Source organism: Octopus bimaculoides, chromosome 19 (assembly GCF_046866305.1).
Source record: "Octopus bimaculoides isolate indiv1 chromosome 19, ASM4686630v1, whole genome shotgun sequence".
Taxonomy (NCBI): Eukaryota; Metazoa; Mollusca; class Cephalopoda; order Octopoda; family Octopodidae; genus Octopus; species Octopus bimaculoides.
Window position 1 is genome coordinate 46055986 of NC_142946.1, and position 8864 is coordinate 46064849.

Consider the following 8864-nt stretch of genomic DNA (forward strand, 5'->3'; position numbering starts at 1 on the left):
CTACCCCTACCCCTACACATATGAAATAATCACTTGCCATCACCTTATAAACTCTCTCCTCTGACTGCTCCCCTTCGTTAATTCTATTTCATAATGGGAAACTCATTATAACTATAATAAAAATCAATTGAGGAACCAATTTATGCATTAAATCTGATAAATGGACAACTAATTAGATTTGTTTCTGGAGAATTCTTTTTCTAAAAAACCACATCTTATTTGAACACATAATATCCCTCCTCCTCCTCCTCCACCATATTTTGTCCATGGCTGTTAATAAAAATTGAAATTCTTTATACACTTTTGCTAGTTTTGGTCATTTGACTGCGGCCGTGCTGGAGCACTGCTTTTAGTCAAAACAAATCGACCTCAGGACTTATTCTTTGTAAGCCTAGTACTTATTCTATCGGTCCCTTTTCCTGAACTGCTAAGTTACAGGGATGTAAACACACCAGCATCGGTTGTCAAGCAATGGTGGCAGGACAAACACAGACACACAAACATACACACACACACACACACACACACACATATATATATATATATATATATATATATATATATATATATACGATGGGCTTCTCTCAGTTTCCGTCTACCAAATCCACTCACAAGGCTTTAGTTGGCTCGAGGCTATAGTAGAAGAGGCTTGCCCAAGGTGCCACGCAGTGGAACTGAACCCAGAACCATGTGGTTGGGAAGCAAGCTTCTTACTACACAGCCATGTGTGTCTAAAAATGGTCTCATCCATGACCATCTCTTCGGTTTTTATTTTCTGGATTTCATATATCATGGGCTTTCCTGTCAACTTCATAATCGTAAGTTGGACACCCTAACCTCAAAGCCATGCCATTTTACGTTACTATATACATATTGTTATTTAAACATGTGAAGGCACATGGCTCAGTGGTTAGAGCATCAGGCTCACAGTGAGTTCGATTCCTGGACTGGACTGTGTGTCGTATTCTTGAGCAAGACACTTTATTTCATGCTCAGTCCACTCAGTTGTAGAAATGAGTTGTGATGTCACTGGGGCCAAGCTGTATTGGCCCCTTTACCTTTCACTAGGACAATATTGGTGGCATGGAGAGGGGAGGCTGGTTTGGACGACTGCTGGTCTTCCATAAACAACCTTGCCTGGACTTGTGCTTCGGAGGGGTAACTTTCTAGGTGCAATCCCATGGTCATTCATCATGTCTAAATACCTTATTTAGACATTGTGTATCTTGGAATATTTATTATTCAATGTGTCTGTCCTTCAAAGACAATGTACATCTAGGATTATGAGTGCCCTTCCTTCCTCTTTGAAAGACAACATAGGGTTTGATTTAAGCACTATTTCTAGCAGGCTGAAATGCTCTGTACAGGCTCCATTGGCTCATTGTAAAGTTTTGTTAATTAAACTGTGGCTGTGAAAACGCGTGGAATTAGAATTGATGGAGAGCAGGTGAGAGAGATAAAACAAACAAAAAAAATACAACCAAAGCTCATTATTTGTTCCTACATCATTAAGGTAGAAACAGAGGAATTAATTTTCCTAGTGGTTAACGAAGTACACTTGTGGAACAGTTTTAGAAGTGGTGAAGAACTCTCATTGAAACAAAACATGAATTCCAGTTTCAATGGGTTTCCTTTGTCAAATTATTGTTTAGAACACAAAAAAAAAAAAAAAAATTTAAGGGAAAAAAGGTGGCTTTTTTGATGGGGGAGGGGAGAGGTGATGTTTTCGTTTTGTGCTTGCATTGTTTTTTGTTTATTTTTGCTTTATGGTTTTTCTTCTTTTTTTTTAATAATTGTTGCAAAAATCTATCTCTGCTGCACTTGTTCCATGAAAAATTATAAAGTATTGAAAACACTGTTCTCTCTCTCTCCCTCTCTCTCTCTCTCTCTCTCTCTCTCTCTCCCATCTCTCCCTCTCTCTCTCTCTTTCTGCACATTGATTCAAAACAAAATAATTTGAATAACAAAACAATAACAAAAACAACAAACACAGCTTCCCTCCCTCCCTCCCTCCCTCCCCTCCTCCTCTGCCTTCTCCCCCCCCCAGCTCTCCTCCTTCCTCCTGCCATCCCCCCACCCCCAAGTACAGGATGATAGATTTTTCTATCAATCAGAATATTGTAAAAAGTGTCATGTGTTACATTACGTTGTTGTTGTTGTTGTTGTTGTTGTTGTTGTTTTTTGGCAGGGGTGGGGTGGGGGGGAAGGATTTCAATGATGATTGATGATGGATGAGGATGAGGATGTTAGTATAGGGTAGGCTTTGGAGATGATGGGGTGCCAGTGGGGAGGGGCAGAATCTAGTGAGCAATGGATGGTGGTGGTAGTGGGGGTGGTTTTGGTGATGTTGGGGGTGTTGGTGGTGGTGGGGTGGGTAGTGGTGGTGGGGTGATGGGGGGGGGGTGATTTTGGTGGTGGTGGTGGTGGTGGTGGTGGTGGTGATATTGATGATGGTGATTGCCTTGTATTAATGACGGACAGGCACATGGCTCAGTGGTTAGGGGCATTTGGCTCAAGACCATAAGGTCGTGAGTTCAATTCCCAGCACCGCATTGTACGTCCTTGAGCAAGACACTCTATTTCACATTGCTCCTCCAGTCCACTCAAAGCTAGCAAAAATAAGTAGTACCTGTAATTACAAAAGGGCCAGACTTGTCACATTCTGTGTCACACTGAATCTCCCCAAGAACTATCTTAAGGGTATGTGTGTTTGTGGGGTACTCAGCCACGTTCACATTAATTTAACGAGCAGGTTGCTCTGTTGACTGGATCAACTGGAACCGGTGGAGTATCAGGTTTTTTTTTTTTATAATGATGGACAATGAAGTTGATGTTGATGATGATGACTCATTCATCCGATGGTGAGGGTGAGAAGAGCAGTGAGGGTGGTAAGGATGGTGGTTTAGGTGATGGTGTATGTGTATGTGTGTGATTTTAGGTACGTTTGGATGTTGTTTCTAGCAGGTCAGGCTTTTCTCATTGGCTTGTCGTTATTGGTGGTGGTGTTGATAGCAAAAAGTGAAAATGATGATCATAGTGGTGGTGGTGATGGTGGTGGTGGTGGTGGTGGTGGTATTGGTGGTGGTGGTGTTGGTGGTGGTGGTAGCAGTGGTAGCTTTTACTGTTTGTTATTCTAACTGCAATGCCTGTTGACTGAATAATCAAATAAAAAACTTTCTACATAGTAAAGACAATAATAATAATAATAATAATAATAATAATAATAATAATAATAATAACGATGTGCAAATATTTTTGTGTTGACTTCTAAACAAGAAATCATTCGACTAACCAAAACAAAATCAAAACAAAAAATACAATAAAGAAAGACAAGACAAGTTGTTGGAATTGTTTTGTTTGTTTATTTCTTTGTTTGTCTTTTGTTATTTTTGTTTTGTGGGTTTTTGAAAAATTTTTGATTTTTGTTTTTTGCACCGTGTAACATGAAGTCCACAGACATGATCGGTGAAGTTTATTGGAAAGTAAAACTTTTGTTCTTAAAATAGAGAAACGGCAGCAAAATAATGGAATAACAAACAAAAATGAAATAAAATAAAACAATGTTGGATAACAATAACAAAACAAAGAAATAAAATAAATATGACAAAACTGGATACCCAATCAACCAAATAACGAATAGTATAAATAAAACAAAGGCAAAATAAAAGCAAATAACAATTGACGTGAAAAAAATCTTTAATATTTGGTGAGATCTGTCAAAAGAGTCAGGGAAGTTAAGCATATTTTTCGACGTATTGCTTAGTAAATAAATTGTTTGTGTTTGTTTATGTCTGTGTTTTGTGTTGTGTTGGGTTGTGTTTGTCATCGTTATCGTCGTTGCCGTCGTCTTTATCACCAGTAATCAACCACTGATTCCGACCACCGTCGCCGTCCGCCACCTCTGTTGCTGCTGTCATCATCATCATCATCATCATCATCATCATCATCATCATCATCATCATCATCATCGTCGTCGTCACCACCGCTGCCACTGCCACAAGAATCATTGCGTCCATCGCCACTGCTTGTCATCATCACCATCATCATCATTGTCATCTTCTTCATCATCGTCACCATCGTCATCATCATCATCACCACCATCATCATCATCATCATTATCGTCACTATCTTCACCAGTGTCATCACCACCACTATCATCATCATCATTGTCATCATCATCATCACCATCATCATCACTGCTGCCATTGCCACCATGACCTCTGTCATCGTCGTCATCACTGCCGGCACCACCACCACCATCATCATCATCGTATTAATGTCCACTTTTCCATGCTTGCATAAGTCAGATGGAATTTTCTTGAATCAGAATTCCTTTGGCTGAATGCCTTTCCTGTCACCAACATTCGCCTGTTTCCAAGCAAGGTAAATATTCCCCCGTGGCCAGACAAGTTTTCCACTGAAGACTAGAAAGGTACAACATTGCTGGTATGAAGGTGAGACTCACAACCATCGCTTGATGTCGAGTCAAGGGTACACCCTAACACATCCGCATACACACACACACACACACACACACATGCATGAGAGGCTTCTTTCAGTTTCTATCTGCCAAATGACTAACTGACCCTTTTTTTTTTTTGACACAGTATAGTATAGAGCAGTGGTTCCGAAAGTGGGTGGTATTGCCCCTCTGGGAGCAGTGGAAAGTTCCAAAGGGGCATTGAAGAAAAGTAGAGTTATAATGGGGTAGCGATTCATGTAAAAACTGGGGTGAAAATGGGGTGGCGTTTTATGTAAAAACAACAAAATAATGGATTCATTAAGTTTTATTTGTGAAACACAGTTGCTTTGAATTTGCTTCAGAAAGAGGTCTATGTTTGCGATGATTAGTTGGGGTGGGGGCTCTAGGAATCTGGCTTGGGTGCCAAGGGGGCTGCTGCCCGAAAAGGTTTTCTGAACCACTGGTATAGAGTATTACCCCCAAAATAAACAACAGTGAATATAATAGCATATTTGTGCATTTTAAGGCAGCTTCTGTGTCTCTTGTTTGGTGTAGATTTTTTTTTCAATTCCAGACACAAATCTGAGACCAGTTCACATCATGGAGTCTAATAAATGGCAATCTCTGCTTTAGCTGCTTTTAAATGCTCACAAAACATGTGCTAGCAATAATAATGATTTACATGTGGGAAATTTATTTCACTACTAAATTTTTATTAGCAGCAACAAGCTGACGAGAGTCGTTGCCACACTAGATAAAATGCTTGACAGTACTTCATCTGTCCTTACATTCTGAGTTCAAATTCTGCCAAGGCCGACTTTGCCTTTCATCCTTTCAGGGTCGATAAAAATAAGAACTAATTCAGCTCTGGGGTTGATGTAATCAACTTAACTCTTCTCCCGAAATTGCTGGCCTGGTGCCAAAATTTGAAATCAGTGTTATTATTATTATTATTGTTATTATTATTATTATTATTATTATTATTACTATTATAAGGTGGCAAGGTAGTAGAATCGTTAGCGCGTTGGACAAAGTACTTAGTGGTATTTTGCGCATCGCTACGTTCTGAGTTCAAATTCCACCGAGGTCAACTTTGCCTTTCATCGTTTCGGGGTCAATGAAAATAGGTACCAATTTGAGCACAGGGGCCAATACACCTGACTAGTCCCCTCCCCCATATTTCAGGCCTTGTGCCTTTAGTAGAAAGGATTATTATTATTATTATTATTATTATTACTATTATGAAAGTGCATATACCATCAAAGTGACACTTGGGTACAAACATACGAAGCCCAATATTATTATTATTATTATTATTATTATTACATGAACATATCTATGATTATAATTTAAACCTATGTTCGATTAATGCATCGCTTGAGCATTTCTAATTATTTATTCACACTTTGTGTTAAAATTCCTGATAACTGTTGAGGGGGAAAAAAATAAAAACTGCTGATATCTCAGAGAGAGTTTTTCTTGGACACATTTCTGAAAATGCTGCTTCCGAAAATAGATTGAAGTATTAAGAGCTCTTAAGAACATTTCGTAAGCTACAATAAGTACTAATTCAGAGAAAAATCAATAACAACTTCATCTGATTATGTCTCTCTGCTACCAGAAACATTCTGATTCTTCATCTCTTTTATTTGATTTTTCTGAAGGCCTTAATTTTAACTACTTCACCATCATCGCTAAGCTTCTAATCAACCTCACTTTATTTCTACTATTTATTTTATTTATATGTTATCATCATCATCATTGTCATTGATGACATTATCAATACTAACATCTACATTAACATCTTCATCAATAACATTCCACTCGGTAATATTGAATTATTCCTCTTCTACATCCTGTCTTTCACTGACACATCGCTTACCTTACTCGACACATCGCTTACCTTACTCGACACATTTCAACACATTTCTTCATACATATGTGTGTATTATTTAATTCTTCTATGCATTTCAACACTTCACTATGCATTAGTATACATTATTTACTGTTCTACACATTGCGACATATATCTCCATATATACATTTATATACATAAATAATCTCTATTGTTTTACCAGGTTTATGCGATATTTCTCAATCGTGTTTCTTTATACATTATCCCTCAGACCTTCCAATCTGGAAAGGCCTGCTACTCATTCCCTCAGCCTACGGTGCTATGACTACTTCATACACCATCACAGATTCCTTATGTCCTTCTGAGTCTGTAGAAACTCAGGGGGAAGTCTTCAGAAGTAGACTAGTAAATCCATCATCACCAATTCAGTGCTGCCTCCAGCAACCTCAATAAAATGAATCACACTTGATCAACTCCCTCCAAACATACACCTATCACTGAGCTTCACATTTCTGTCAGCAAAGCCCTATATATGGCCTTCATTTCTTCCTGAATTTCAATTATATTTCCTACAGCTATTTCCTTTAAATACCACCCTAATTCTAACTTTATATTTCTCTTTGGATACAACCACAACATATTCATTATTACGGCCAGCATTAGACTTTGTCCAACAAAAGCTTTGTAATATCTGATGTAGCTGTCATGCCAAACCTGGAATGTGATACAGTAATAAGTATATTAATTGCTGGTAGAAACACCATATTTCGTTTTGCAGCCATAATTTACGGCCAAATATATTAAAGATTTATTAGTCAATACTGTGAAAAATAGAACGTAGTATTAACTTATAAACTTTTCATGTCCTTGGTAGTATATTATTGTTGCAAAATGAAACATGGTGTCCCTACCAGCAATTAATATGTAATTCCCAGTTGCCAGGAATTATTTAATACATAAATTGGTTTATGCAATAACATGACACCGCTAAACTTAGTAGCTATTTAAGCAATGTGTCCATGGATGGTTAAAGGGTTCGATGTGATACTGAAGAAAGAACAAGAAATTCTGAAATATGCATATACACCAACCATTACCTATTTTTCTTTCTTCGATCGCATTGTTTACATAAATGCATTCATATACAAAATATTGTGATTTTTAATGCTGGCTCTAAATTCTGTAGAAAATGTGTAGAGATAGGCGCAGAAGTGGCTGTGTGGTAAGTAGCTTGCTTACCAACCACATGGTTCCGGGTTCAGTCCCACTGCATGGCACCTTGGGCAAGTGTCTTCTACTATAGCCTTGGGCCGACCAAAGCTTTGTGAGTGGATTTGGTAGACGGAAACTGAAAAGAAGCCCGTCATATATGTATATATATATGTATGTATGTGTGTTTGTGTGTCTGTGTTTGTCCCCCCACCATCGCTTGACAACCGATGCCGGTGTGTTTACGTTCCCATAACTTAGCGGTTCGGCAAAAAGAGACCGATAGAATAAGTATTAGGCTTACAAAAGAATAAGTCCCGGGGTCGATTTGCTCGACTAAAGGCGGTGCTCCAGCATGGCCGCAGTCAAATGACTGAAACAAGTAAAAGAGTAAAGAGAGAGATACACTTGAAAATGAGTAACGATAGAGTGTTAAACTTCCAGTAACATCATGCTTAGAAGCCCTTCTATTTTAGCCAAGTTCTAAAAAGATACTTGCCTTTGTGTTGAGGCAGTCAACACAATCAAAGGATTGAGGCTTCAATTCCTAGACCAGGTGGAGTATTGCATTCTTGAGCAAAACACTTCTTCTCAAATTCTTCTGCAATCATTTCACCTCCTGACGTGTGGTATACTGTGTACCTGTCCAGACAGCATCAGTCTGATGGGGGGGATGGACTTCTTTACAGCACAAACATTTCACCTTTATAAACAAATCATTTTTTATTAGTTGTTCTCCATAAAATTTCAAACCCATCTTTCCTGACTACAAGAGACTACCATCATATCATCTCATGTATATGTATACAAGTGTGTGTGTGTGTGTGTTTATATTTATTCATATATATGTATGTGTGTGTGTGTGTGTTTATATTTATTCATATATATGTGTGTGTGTGTGTGTTTATATTTATTCATATATATGTATGTGTTTGTGTGTGTGTTTATATTTATTCATATATATATGTGTGTGTGTGTGCTTAAATTTATTCATATATATGCATGTGTGTTTATATTTATTCATATATATGTATGAGTGTGTGTGTTTGTGTGTGTTTATATTTATTCATATATGTGTATGAGTGTGTGTGTGTTTATATTTATTCATATATATGTCTGTGTGTGTGTTTGTGTGTGTATTTATATTTATTCATATATACGTATGTGTGTGTGTATTTATATTTATTCATATATATATGTATGTGTGTGTGTTTATATTTATTCATATATATGTATGTGTGTGTGTATGTTTGTGTGTGTTTATATTTATTCATATATATGTGTGTGTATGTGTTTATATTTATTCATATATATATATGTGTGTATGTGTGTGTTTAT

General features: G+C 37.5%; 1 protein-coding gene across 1 annotated transcript in view; it reads left to right on the forward strand.

The window, feature by feature from the left end:
- LOC106882954 (LHFPL tetraspan subfamily member 6 protein) overlaps positions 1 to 8864 on the forward strand; it is a 315676-nt gene that overhangs the window by 236245 nt on the left and 70567 nt on the right. The window lies entirely within an intron of this gene.